Source organism: Capra hircus, unplaced genomic scaffold, assembly GCF_001704415.2.
Source record: "Capra hircus breed San Clemente unplaced genomic scaffold, ASM170441v1, whole genome shotgun sequence".
Lineage (NCBI taxonomy): Eukaryota > Metazoa > Chordata > Mammalia > Artiodactyla > Bovidae > Capra > Capra hircus.
Genome location: NW_017190137.1, coordinates 551974 through 565595, shown reverse-complemented (window position 1 = coordinate 565595; position 13622 = coordinate 551974).

Sequence of the window (13622 nt, the reverse complement as noted above, 5' to 3'; positions counted from 1 at the left end):
CAGGGGGAGGGAAAGATGGCGGAGGAATAGGACGGGAAGACCACTTTCTCCCTCACGAATTCATCAAAAGAACATTTCAACGCCGAGCAAACTTCACAAAACAACTTCTGTAGGCTGGCAGAGGACATCAGGCAACCAGAAAAGCAGATCATTGTCTTCAAAAACAGATTTTTAATCTTTGCTCTTAGGTTTTTGTGGTCAATTTTGTACATTTAAAAACCCAAACTTCACTATCCCAGTTTACCTGAGAGCGAGATTACTGGCTTGACCACTCTCTCCTCCTCTGGACTCTCCTTTTTCTCCACCAGGTGGCCTCTGTCTCTTTTCTCCCCCATCTCTCCTCTATCCAACTCTGTGAATCTCTGTGTGTTCCAGACGGTGGAGAACACCTAAGGAACAGGTTACTGGCAGGATTTGTCTCGCTCCTACTCATTCCTCTCTCTGATCCTCCTGGTCACCTCTGTCTACTTCCTCCCTCTCCTTTTCCCCATATAACTCTGTAAATACCTCTGAGCGGTCCAGGCTATAGAGCACACATAAGGAAGTGACTACTGGCTAGCTTGCTCTCTTCTCTTTTGATCTCACCGCATCTCATTCCAGTTACCTCTAACTACCCCCTCCATCTTCTCTTCTCCTTATAACTCAGTGAACCTCTCTGAGTGTCCCTCAATGTGGAGAAACTTTTCATCTTTAACCTAGATGTTTTATCATCGGTGCTGTATAGATGGAGAAGTCTAGAGGCTACTGTAAAAATAAAACTGAAAACCAGAAGCAGGAAGCTTAAATCCAAAGCCTGAAAACATTAGAGAACTCTTGAATTCAGGGAACATTAAGCAATAGGAGCCCATCTAATGCCTTCATACCTACACCGAAACCAAGTTCCACCCAAGGGCCAACAAATTCCAAAACAAGACATACCACGCAAATTCTCCAGCAACACAGGAACACTCCCCTGAGCTTCAATATACAGGCAGCTCAAAATTATCCCAAAACTTTTGATGTCTCGTAACCCATTACGGGTCACTCCATTGCACTCCAGAGAGAAGAAACCCAGCTCCACCCACCAAAACTCCAACACAAGCCTCCCTAACCAGGAAACCTTGACAAGCCACTGATAGAACCCCACCCAAAGTGAGGAAGCTCCATAATAAAGAGAACTCCACAAATTCCCAGAATATAAAAAGGCCACCCCAAATGCAGCAATATAACCAAGATGAAGAGACAGAGGAATACACAGCAGGTAAAGGAACAGGAGAGTTGCCCAAACCAAACAAAAGTGGAAGAAGTAGGGAATCTACCGGAGAAGGAATTCCGAATATTGATAGTGAAAATGATCCAAAATCTTGAAATCAAAATGGAATCACAGATAAATAGGCTAGAGACAAGGATTGAGAAGATGCAAGAAAGGTTTAACAAGGACCTAGAAGAAATAAAAAAGAGTCAAAATATAATGAATAATGCAATAAATGAGATCAGAAACACTCTGGAGGCAACAATTAGTAGAATAACGGAGGCAGAAGATAGGATTAGTGAAATAGAAGATAGAATGGTAGAAATAAATGAATCAGAGAGGAAACAAGAAAAACGAATTAAAAGAAATGAGGACAATCTCAGAGACCTCCAGGACAATATGAAACGCTCCAACATTCGAATTATAGGAGTCCCAGAAGAAGAAGACAGAAAGAAAGATCATGAGAAAATCCTTGAGGAGATAATAGTTGAAAACTTCCCTAAAAGGGGGAAGGAAATAATCACCCAAGTCCAAGAAACACAGAGAGTTCCAAATAGGATAAACCCAAGGCGAAACACCCCAAGACACATATTAATCAAATTAACAAAGATCAAACACAAAGAACAAATATTAAAAGCAGCAAGGGAAAAACAACAAATAACACACAAGGGGATTCCCATTAGGATAACAGCTGATCTTTCAATAGAAACTCTTCAGGCCAGGAGGGAATGGCAAGACATACTTAAAGTGATGAAAGACAATAACCTACAGCCCAGAATACTGTACCCAGCAAGGATCTCATTCAAATATGAAGGAGAAATCAAAAGCTTTACAGACAAGCAAAAGCTGAGAGAATTCAGCACCACCAAACCAGCTCTCCAACAAATTCTAAAGGATATTCTCTAGACAGGAAACACGAAGAGGGTGTATAAACTCGAACCCAAAACAATAAAGTAAATGGTAACGGGATCACACTTATCAATAATTACCTTAAACGTAAATGGGTTGAACGCCCCAACCAAAAGACAAAGACTGGCCGAATGGATACAAAAACAAGACCCCTCTATATGCTGCTTACAAGAGACCCACCTCAAAACAAGGGACACATACAGACTGAAAGTGAAGGGCTGGAAAAAGATATACCACGCAAATAGAGACCAAAAGAAAGCAGGAGTGGCAATACTCATATCCGATAAAATAGACTTTAAAACAAAGGCTGTGAAAAGAGACAAAGAAGGCCACTACATAATAATCAAAGGAACAATCCAAGAAGAAGATATAACAATTATAAATATATATGCCCCCAATATAGGAGCCCCGCAATATGTAAGACAAATGCTAACAAGTATGAAAGGGGAAATCAACAATAACACAATAATAGTGGGAGACTTTAATACCCCACTCACACCTATGGACAGATCAACTAAACAGAAAATTAACAAAGAAACGCAAACTTTAAATGATACATTAGATCAGTTAGACCTAATTGATATCTATAGGACATTTCACCCCAAAACAATGAATTTCACTTTTTTTTCAAGTGCTCATGGAACCTTCTCCAGGATAGATCACATCCTGGGCCATAAATCTAAACTTGATAAATTCAAAAAAATCGAAATCATTCCAAGCATCTTTTCTGACCATAATGCATTAAGATTAGATCTCAATTACAGGAGAAAAACTATTAAAAATTCCAACATATGGAGGTTGAACAACACACTTCTGAATAACCAACAAATCACAGAAGAAATCAAAAAAGAAATCAAAATATGCATAGAAACTAATGAAAATGAAAACACAACAATCCAAAACCTGTGGGACACTATAAAAGCAGTGCTAAGAGGAAAGTTCATAGCAATACAGGCATACCTCAAGAAACAAGAAAAAAGTCAAATAAATAACCTAACTCTGCAACTAAAGCAACTAGAAAAGGAAGAGTTGGAGAACCCCAGAGTTAGTAGAAGGAAAGAAATCTTAAAAATTAGAGCAGAAATAAATGCAAAAGAAACAAAAGAGACCATAGCAAAAATCAACAAAGCCAAAAGCTGGTTCTTTGAAAGGATAAATAAAATTGACAAACCATTAGCCAGACTCATCAAGAAGCAAAGAGAGAAAAATCAAATCAATAAAATTAGAAATGAAAATGGAGAGATCACAACAGACAACACAGAAATACAAAGGATCATAAGAGACTACTATCAGCAGTTGTATGCCAATAAAATGGACAACGTGGAAGAAATGGACAAATTCTTAGAAAAGTACAATTTTCCAAAACTGAACCAGGAAGAAATAGAAAATCTTAACAGACCCATCACAAGCACGGAAATTGAAACTGTAATCAGAAATCTTCCAGCAAACAAAAGCCCAGGTCCAGACGGCTTCACAGCTGAATTCTACCAAAAATTTCGAGAAGAGCTAACACCTATCCTCCTCAAACTCTTCCAGAAAATTGCAGAGGAAGGTAAACTTCCAAACTCATTCTATGAGGCCACCATCACCCTAATACCAAAACCTGACAAAGATGTCACAAAAAAGGAAAACTACAGGCCAATATCACTGATGAACATAGATGCAAAAATTCTCAACAAAATTCTAGCAATCAGAATCCAACAAGACATTAAAAAGATCATACACCATGACCAAGTGGGCTTTATCCCAGGGATGCAAGGATTCTTCAATATCCGCAAATCAATCAATGTAATTCACCACATTAACAAATTGAAAAATAAAAACCATATGATTATCTCAATAGATGCAGAGAAGGCCTTTGACAAAATTCAACATCCATTTATGATAAAAACTCTCCAGAAAGCAGGAATAGAAGGAACATACCTCAACATAATAAAAGCTATATATGACAAACCCACAGCAAACATTATCCTCAATGGTGAAAAATTGAAAGCATTTCCCCTAAAGTCAGGAACAAGACAAGGGTGTCCACTTTCACCGCTACTATTCAACATAGTTCTGGAAGTTTTGGCCACAGCAATCAGAGCAGAAAAAGAAATCAAAGGAATCCAAATTGGAAAAGAAGAAGTAAAACTCTCACTGTTTGCAGATGACATGATCCTCTACATGGAAAACCCTAAAGACTCCACCAGAAAATTACTAGAGCTAATCAATGAATATAGTAAAGTTGCAGGATATAAAATCAACACACAGAAATCCCTTGCATTCCTATACACGAATAATGAGAAAGTAGAAAAAGAAATTAAGGAAACAATTCCATTCACCATGCAACGAAAAGAATAAAATACTTAGGAATATATCTACCTAAAGAAACTAAAGACCTATATATAGAAAACTATAAAACACTGATGAAAGAAATCAAAGAGGACACTAATAGATGGAGAAATATACCATGTTCATGGATCGGAAGAATCAATATAGTGAAAATGAGTATACTACCCAAAGCAATTTACAAATTCAGTGCAATCCCTATCAAGCTACCAGCCACATTTTTCACAGAACTAGAACAAATAATTTCAAGATTTGTATGGAAATACAAAAAACCTCGAATAGCCAAAGCAATCTTGAGAAAGAAGAATGGAACTGGAGGAATCAACTTGCCTGACTTCAGGCTCTACTACAAAGCCACAGTCATCAAGACAGTATGGTACTGGCACAAAGACAGACATATAGATCAATGGAACAAAATAGAAAGCCCAGAGATAAATCCACACACATATGGACACCTTATCTTTGACAAAGGAGGCAAGAATATAAAATGGAGTAAAGACAATCTCTTTAACAAGTGGTGCTGGGAAAACTGGTCAACCACTTGTAAAAGAATGAAACTAGATCACTTTCTATCACCGTACACAAAAACAAACTCAAAATGGATTAAAGATCTAAATGTAAGATCAGAAACTATAAAACTCCTAGAGGAGAACATAGGCAAAACACTCTCAGACATAAATCACAGCAGGATCCTCTATGATCCACCTCCCAGAATTCTGGAAATAAAAGCAAAAATAAACAAATGGGATCTAATTAAAATTAAAAGCTTCTGTACAACAAAGGAAAATATAAGCAAGGTGAAAAGACAGCCTTCTGAATGGGAGAAAATAATAGCAACTGAAACAACTGACAAACAACTAATCTCAAAAATATACAAGCAACTTCTGCAGCTCAATTCCAGAAAAATAAACGACCCAATCAAAAAATGGGCCAAAGAACTAAGTAGACATTTCTCCAAAGAAGACATACGGATGGCTAACAAACACATGAAAAGATGCTCAACATCACTCATTATTAGAGAAATGCAAATCAAAACCACAATGAGGTACCACTTCACACCAGTCAGAATGGCTGCGATCCAAAAATCTGCAAGCAATAAATGCTGGAGAGGGTGTGGAGAAAAGGGAACCCTCCTACACTGTTGGTGGGAATGCAAACTAGTACAGCCACTATGGAGAACAGTGTGGAGATTCCTTAAAAAATTGCAAATAGAACTACCTTATGACCCAGCAATCCCACTTCTGGGCATACACACCGAGGAAACCAGAATTGAAAGAGACACATGTACCCCAATGTTCATCGCAGCACTGTTTACAATAGCCAGGACATGGAAACAACCTAGATGTCCAACAGCAGATGAATGGATAAGAAAGCTGTGGTACATATACACAATGGAGTATTACTCAGCCATTAAAAAGAATTCATTTGAATCAGTTCTGATGAGATGGGTGAAACTGGAGCCAATTATACAGAGTGAAGTAAGCCAGAAAGAAAAACACCAATACAGTATACTAACACATATATATGGAATTTAGGAAGATGGCAATGATGACCCTGTATGCAAGACAGGAAAAAAGACACAGATGTGTATACCAGACTTTTGGACTCAGAGGGAGAGGGAGAGGGTGGGATGATTTGGGAGAATGGGAATTATAACATGTATACTGTCATGTAAGAATTGAATCGCCAGTCCATGTCTGACATAGGGTGCAGCTTGCTTGGGGCTGGTGCATGGGGATGACCCAGAGAGATGTTGTGGGGAGGGAGGTGGGAGGGGGGTTCATGTTTGGGAACGCATGTAAGAATTAAAGATTTTAAAATTTAAAAAAAATAAAAAATTAAAAAATAAAATAAAATAAAATAAAATGGTCATACTACTCAAAGTAAGCTATAGACTTAATGCAATTCATAGCAAATTGTGCAAGGAATTTTTCACAGTTAGGATAATCCTAAAATCTATATAGAAACATAAAGACCCAGAAACTGCCAAAACAATCTTGAAGAAAAAGAACAAAGCAGGAGACCTAACCCTCCCAGACTTCAGATAATACTACAAAGCTACAGCAATCAAAACATTTGGGTATTGACATAAAAACAGACATATGAATCAATGGGACAGATCACAGAGCCCAGAAGCAAACCCACACACCTACAATCTACAAACAATACAATGAGAAGAAAACAGTTTCTTGACCAAGTGATGTTGAGAAAGCTGGACAGCTGCATGTAAATCAATGAAGTTAAAATAAACCCTCTCACTTAACACAGTCTTTCCAAATTGTCTTAAAGACTTAAAACATATGACACCATAAAACTCTTGGAAGAGAACACTGGCCAAACAGTCTCTGACATCAATCATACCAATGTTTTCAGATCAGTCTCCCAAGACAGTAGAAATAAAAACAAAAATAAACAAATGGGACTGGTTCAAACTTGTGCACTATTAGTGGAAATGTAAGGAAGTTTCAAGAGGGAACATGTGCATACCTATGGCTGATTCATGTTGATGTGTGGCGGAAACCAACACAATATTGTAAAATAATTATCCCCTAATTTCAAAAAAAATAATAAAAGAAAAAAATGGCACAACCACTGTAGAAGTCATTATAATACTTCATCAAAAAATATATTAACTAGAATTATCATATGATCCAGCAATTCTACTGGATATACAACCCAAAGAGCTGGAAGCAAGGTGTCCATGAGACATGTATGCAACCCTGTCTGTAGAGGCATTATTCACAAGAAATAAAAATTGGAAGCAAAGCAAGGGTACACCCACTGACAGACAGAGAAAAGTATTCCATACAAAAACCAGACTATAATTCAGCCTTAAAAAGGAGGAAATTTTGACACCTGCTACGCTGTGGATGAACCTCCAGAATGTAAGGCTAAGTGAAATACACCAGTCACAGGAGGGCAAATGCTGTAAGACTCTGTTCATATGAGGGGCTTGCAGTGGTAAGTTCTACAGAGGCAGAAAGTGTAAGGTGAGGCCAGGGACGTGGAGGGATGAAGGGGAACAAATGTTTAATGGGGCAGAGTTTGGAATGATGGAAAATTGTGGAGATGGGTGGTGGGGAAGACCACATGACAACCTGAAAGGACCTAAACCTTCTTAAGCACACACTTACAAGTGGTTAATGTGGGAAGCTGTATGTGTGTTTCACAACTTCTAAAAAAAGAGAAAAAGGAGACAACACTAGTTAAGCCAGCAAGCGGGGAAGAGGAGATAGGGAAGGAAGATTCTAATGTGAGTTCCTTCTTCCTCAAGATGGTCACTGAATGCTCTTAAACCAAGGTTCAAAACCTCAAGTTCACACTCAGAATTAAATTATAACCAAGTCCGTCTAGTCAAAGTTATGGTTTTTCCAGTAGTCATGTATGGATGTGAGAGTTGGACCATAAAGAAAGCTGAGTGCTGAAGAATTGATGCCTTTGAACTGTGGTGTTGGAGAAGACTCTTGAGAGTCCCGTGGACTGCAAGGAGATCCAACAAGTCCGATCTAAAAGAGATTAGTCCTGGGTGTTCCTTAGAAGGGCTGATGTTGAAGCTGAAACTCCAATACTTTGGCCATGTAATGTGCAGAGCTGACATTTAAAAAGACCCTGATGCTGGGAAAGATGGAGGGCAGAGGGAGATGGGGATGACAGGGGATGAGATGGTTGGATGACATTACTGACTCAATGGACATGAGTTTGAGTAAACTCTTGGAGTTGGTGAAGGATAGGGAAGTGTGGTGTCCTGTGGTCCATGGATGAACAAAAGTATCAGGCCAAACCTCAGTCCCTCCTGCCAGATCATGTGGCCAGAGCCAGCCTCCCCTTTTGGAATGAGTAGGCTGTACAGTTGGTCAAGCCCACTGACAAAGCAAAAGCATGGCCATGTAGCACGTGGAGTGGTCCTGTGGGCAGCACCTTCATCTTTTTCCCCAGTGATGATGCATCACCTGAAAAAAAATAAATATAAAAATAAAAAAATATATATATATATATGTGACCGAGATAGTCCAGTAGAACCAAGTGCAACTGACATTCAAAGCTTGTGGAAATAAAACTCAAAACCCTGAACACTGAAGAGAGACATGGACCTGGCTTCTCTGCCGATGAGGATGTCAGGGACCCCCCTCCTCAGTGGGAGCAGGACCAGGAGACATTGGAATTGACTTTCAGGCTGTCAAGAAGCTCCAGAGTTGATGACAGGTTGGGTGCCTTTCTAACTAGCACTCATAGAGACAGCAGCTTGGCCAGGCTGCGGGCATGCAGGCAAAACATGAGGAGGGCTTGGTGGAGGACAAGGCGCAGTAGCGAGTTGACTGACCACAGTCCTGTCTTTATATACAGTGAAGTGAAACATACACAGATGCTGGATGTGCATCTGACTAAGAGGACGCCTCAAAAGGCTGGGCTGGAACGTTGATGAGGCTGCTTGTGTGCGGGGGTGAGGGGGGTGGAAATGGCCACCACCCCGGAGGAGGAGCGAGTGATGCTGGCACAGACCCCCCACTTTCTTCCAGGGTTCTTGTCACCCGAGCACATGTGATGGACCTGGAATTGGAGTCAAGGCTTTGTCTTTTCATGTTGTTTAACCAAATATCATCTGAAAAGAGAACCTATCCTGGAGGAAAAGGATGGACTTCAGGACATGTGGAAATGGACAGTGCAAATCTGAGCCAGATCCTAATGCACTTGATGGGAGATGAGTTTTATTTACCACCTTTCAGTGAACAGTGTCTGATGTAATTTGCAGTAGTTTGAAATGTCTGCACAAAGTCTAGAGACGACCTTGGGGAGAGAGCCATTACTTCTGATCTGTTTTGTTTTTTTCTTTTTTTAATCCAAACAAGTGCAAAGCCTACATACTCACTGCAAAAAAAAAGCAAAACAAAGAAAAAAAAGAAAAAAAGTAAAAGCACACAGCAAAACAACCCCATGACCAGAGACAGTGTCAGGCAAAAACCATAGAAAAACGCAAATTAATTCCATTAGGTTAACCATTAGCATTAGCTAGTGTACTTCGTACACTGTACAAAGTGTCTTTGTACACTGTCCCCTTAAAATTTGGAATCTCCTAATTACAGAAAGGAGCCTGCCAATCTAGGGACAGGTACTGTGAAAATAATTGTGTTCTGGTTGGTCCATGGCATGGTGACATCACGTGGGCGTGATCCTCCTGAGTGGGTGTGGGACTCGGGGGAAGGCTGGGTCTCACGGTACTACTCACCAGCTCCAGGTGCTTTATCAGACCTTTGTACCCAGAAGTGTCTAATGGAGATGATCATCATCGTCAAATCTAACTCATTAAGCTTTGTGAGGATTAAATGACATAATATAATTCCTCTGAAAGGCTCAAAACAAAGCCTGGGACACATAATGCTCTATTCAGTCGTATTGTGATCCTGTGGACCATAGCCCACTAGGCTCCTGTGTGCATGGGATTCCACAGAAAAAAAATACTGTTGTGGGTTGCCACTTCCTTCTCCAGAGAACCTTCCTGACCTGGGGATGGAACCCAGGTCTCTGGCATGGCAGGCAGATTCTTTATACAGCACCATCAGCGAAGCTCTGGGACACTGGCCGGGGGGAGGGTGGTGCTGAAAAGAGGGCAGCTGATCATCCTGTCTCCAAGTGTGATGATACCAGGTATCACGGGCATTGCCACACTTCCACAAGAAGGACCTGGTCCCAACAGAGATTCAAAGCCAAGTCTCACTGGCCCCAAAGCCTGCAAACTTGCCAGGATACCAGGCTACCTCCTGGCATGTGAACCCTGTCCTTCTCTTGTCTTTGAATGGTGATACCTACCTTTGTCTCAGTATTTAGGAAGGTGGTCCTTGAACAAGTACCTGTACCTTAAACCCCAAACAGCTCAGAGGGGTACTGAGCGGGAAACATGTCTCCCCATCGCCATGTCCTCATCCCTGGAGCCTTTAGCTGGCCTTGTCAGTTACAGGCTTGAGCATCTCATGACCACTGCCTGCAAAAGTACCCAGGGGGCCTTGGCTGGGCCCCAGCTGTATCTGGAGTGTGGTCCACACCAACACTCAGATCTGCCACTGGGCCTGCTGGGGCTGTGACGTGTCATATGATGCACTTGGCCTTGTACTGTGACCCGAACACTCTCAATGGAGCTCAGATGACACAGGAACTAGGCAGGACTCTATAAGGGGCAGCCCTAGAGCAGAATCAAGCTGTCATTTCTTGTTGCTGTTCAGTTGCTCAGTCGTATCAGGCTCTGCAACCCCATGAACTGCAGCACTCCGGGTTTTCTTGCCCTTCAATATATTCAGAGTTTGCTCAAACACCCACTGAGTCAGTGATGCCATCCAACCGTCTTCTACTCCATCGCCACCTTAAGCTCTACTCGTCCCACCTTATGTACCCCAACTGCCTCAATGGACTGGGGCCAGCCACTTGTCCCTGCAAAGTGGGAGGACCGGGCAATTTGGCTTTTCTCCATGGGAAGGGGTGTCTTTGGGCACCAGCGCTGTACCTGTAACCTGTAATTAACCTTTCCCTGAATGAGCTGTGATGAATTATGCCATGTACAGGAAATTGATTTTTTTGTTGTTATTAAAAAAAGAAAAGAAACAGGACAGTGTCTGTCAGAGCCTGTGACAGTGTGGAGGGTGATGTTTCCCCTCAGACCCAGGGGTCAAGTGCTTATCATCCAGGGTTCCATGGATGACCAAAAACTGCTGCCTTTCCAGCGCAGACATCCGGTGTGTCACCTTGGCCATCTGCACGTGGGGAGAGGGTGAGGTCACCACAGCCCCTGGCAGCACAATTGAGGGCTGGGTGTTCTCTCCCTTCCCTGGCCACTCCCAGGGCCTGGGACCTCCTGGCCTCACCCTGCTCGAGAAGAGGACAGGGCAGGAGATGAAGGGTGGGAGGGATATGGGTCAGGGGAGGAAGACAGGGTCCTCTCCCCTTGCAGGAAGCCTGGGGCTGCCTTCCTGCTGGGAGTGACACCCTGGCTGGACCAATGTCCGTGCACAGCTTTCAACTCTGAAGCTTCAGCCTGGGGGCAAGGGGACCCCAGCCTCCAATGCAAAAGGTGAGGATAGGCCTGGGTGACCTCAGTTCTGAGCCACTATGTGGGGACTAGGGCAGATCAGAGGAGCTTTATGCCCACCCCCTCCCATCCAGGGCTCTGTCTCTCTCCCAGAGCAGAAGCAGCCTTGGGGGGCAGAGGCCATGCTTATGCCAGTGTACGGATCCCAGGACAGATTCCCCCACTCAAGCCTTCTCCAATTCCTTCTCTGCCTTCTGGCTCCAGATGGACAACCAGATGGACCTGGGAGAGGGCTCAGTCACCCCTGTTCTCAGGGGGTAGGGAAAGGGGCTTTCTCGGAGGGAGCTTTGCTGGGATAACAGCCAGCAGGGGGCTAAGAAGAGGCAGGGCCTGGGGATGGGTGGGAGAGCAGTCCAGAGAAGAGGCTGCTGTCCCAAGCTGTGGCTGTGCCCAGACGTACCTCATATGCTCTGTTGTCAAGTCTGTGGAGGCCCAGATACCTCTCAGAAAACGCAGATGCTGGATGGAAGCAGAGGGGAGCATTAGCCTGCAGCCGTGGATCTTCGGACTGTGAAATCCCTGGATTAAAACCCCCAGAGGGTCTCACTGAATTTGAAAACACAGAATATGTTGCATGTATACAACGGGGTGATAATTTAAGCTATTAAAATCTGGAATTAGGCAAGTTCCTGTATGATTTAAAGCTGAAGTTTGTATCAATCACATCCCAAAGATTGAAGCATCTGCTGTGAGTCTCCTGGCCCCCATCCTCTACTGCTGTTTCCCTGGATCATCCCCTGGGGTCTGTGGGTGCTGAGCCAGGGTGGGGGAGGGTGCAGCCATGGGAGTGATTTCCCATGGGGACATCTGCCCCATGTTCCTCTGCCTCAACGAGACCTCAGGCACCAGCAGTGCTCCTCAGACCTGTGACCAGAGGCCCTATGCCCTCCTTCAGCCTGGCTCAGTGCTGGACACCTGGGGCTGATGGACGAGCCTTCTTGCAGCCCTGACCTGAGGCCAGCTCTCAAAGCCTGCAGAGAAGGCCTGTACCACACTTAAACCAGTGGTGATGTCACAGAACCATTCACAGTCAGGAAAAAGAGGCTGGCTGACCAAGGGTGGAGATGCCAGAATCCTCAGGCCCTGCACAGTGACCAAAGAGCCAGGTCCATACTGGAGGGGAAGAGGGAGGAGCAGTTCCCTGGGACCCTTGGCCATGAACACCCCCCAGGCTAACAGAGACATGGCATGGGACCCCCACCAGCCAACCCTGGGGTGCAAGAAGAAGGGTGGCACTGGGGTGGTGTGGAGGGAGCCCCCTTCCGCATACTCCCACCATGCCTTTGCTGCAAATGGAACCACTAGTCGGGTTTCAGCTCCTGTCTCACATCTGGGACTATGGTTCAGGGACAGGGGTGTGTTGATCTGTTTCAGAATAGGCATCTTGGGAATCCCCTGTTCCTCATTCTCAACCCAAGCTCTGTCTGCCAGGTGTCATCGCTGGCCACACCTCCCCTAAGGATATCAGACTGAGCCATCCCCTCACCCCAAGTGAAGGGGCCCTGGGATGTGGCATGGGAAAGTGTGAGCCCACCTACTCAGCACAGTCACCATAGAGCTTGAAATCTGTGATGGGGGAGAGCACAGTGTCACAGCTGAAAACTGGAGCCTGGCTGTCGCCCTTGGCTGGGAAGATGTAGGTGCTCGGGTACCCATCTTAGTCCTGGGTGAAGGCGGAAACAGACAGGGTGGCCAGGGCGAGGGTCAGCAACTGAGCCCAGAAGACAGCAAGGACTCAGCATCACTGCCATGTAGCTCTTTATTTTAAATGGTTAACATTAAAAATCTTCAGTTCAGTTCGGTTCACTTGCTCAGTCATGTGCAACTCTTTGCAACCCCATGAATTGCAGCACGCTAGGCCTCCCTGTCCATCACCAGCTCCCGGAGTTCACTCAAACGCACGTCCATCGAGTCAGTCATGCCATACAGCCATCTCATCCTCTCTCGTCCCCTTTTCCTCTGCCGCCAGTCCCTCCAAGCATCAGAGTCTTTTCCATGAGTCAACTCTGCATGAGGTGGCCAAAGTACTGGAGTTTCAGCTTTAGCATCATTCCTTCCAAAGAACACCCAGGGTTG